This window comes from Morone saxatilis, unplaced genomic scaffold (genome assembly GCF_004916995.1).
Source record: "Morone saxatilis isolate NCDOM2014 unplaced genomic scaffold, NCSU_SB_2.0 Contig18, whole genome shotgun sequence".
Taxonomy (NCBI): Eukaryota; Metazoa; Chordata; class Actinopteri; family Moronidae; genus Morone; species Morone saxatilis.
In genome coordinates this window covers 17,013,151-17,013,775 of record NW_023339740.1, presented here as the reverse complement: position 1 = coordinate 17,013,775, position 625 = coordinate 17,013,151, and positions in this window count along the sequence as shown.

Genomic DNA, 625 nt, shown 5'->3' with positions numbered 1-625 from the left:
GTGAGTCGAGTGTGACAAGGCCATACATCAGAAATTATTGCTTAAATTGGTTGCTGATCTTCTCTTTGGTCGCAGCAATTGCAGAACACCTGGAGGCATCCTATCCATCCAGAAAGAGAGACGTCTCTACCCCCTGATGTTTTGTTTGCACAGATAAAACCCCTCTCTGCTCTGGACAGCTCTTTCCATTAGAGAAAACTACATATTTGTGCATTAACTCAAAATTACATTTGCACTCATTTTTATTTCTTTCTCCAGGCCCCATGAGCCAGGTAAATTGATATAAGTTTGCTTAATGTATGTTTGAATGGAAGGCGAAAACAAGGGGTGGCTGTGAGTCAGCAGAAATGTTCAGTGTGAGTCAGCCAGCCTACATCACTCTACCGGTATCTGTTGTTATTATTAATGTCATGATCGGAAGTGTGGTACAGTAAATTAATGTACCGGAGTAGCCATCAATTAAGGTTATTTTTCCTCTGCAAAGGAAATAATAATAAATCAAAACACAACTGTCCCGCTTTTCTGCAACAGATTTGTTTTGAGGGGTGGATGAGAGGGAGTCGCTTGCTCAATATGTCTCAAAAATTAGTAGCTCTGGGGAATAAAAACAGACCCCCCCCCCCCC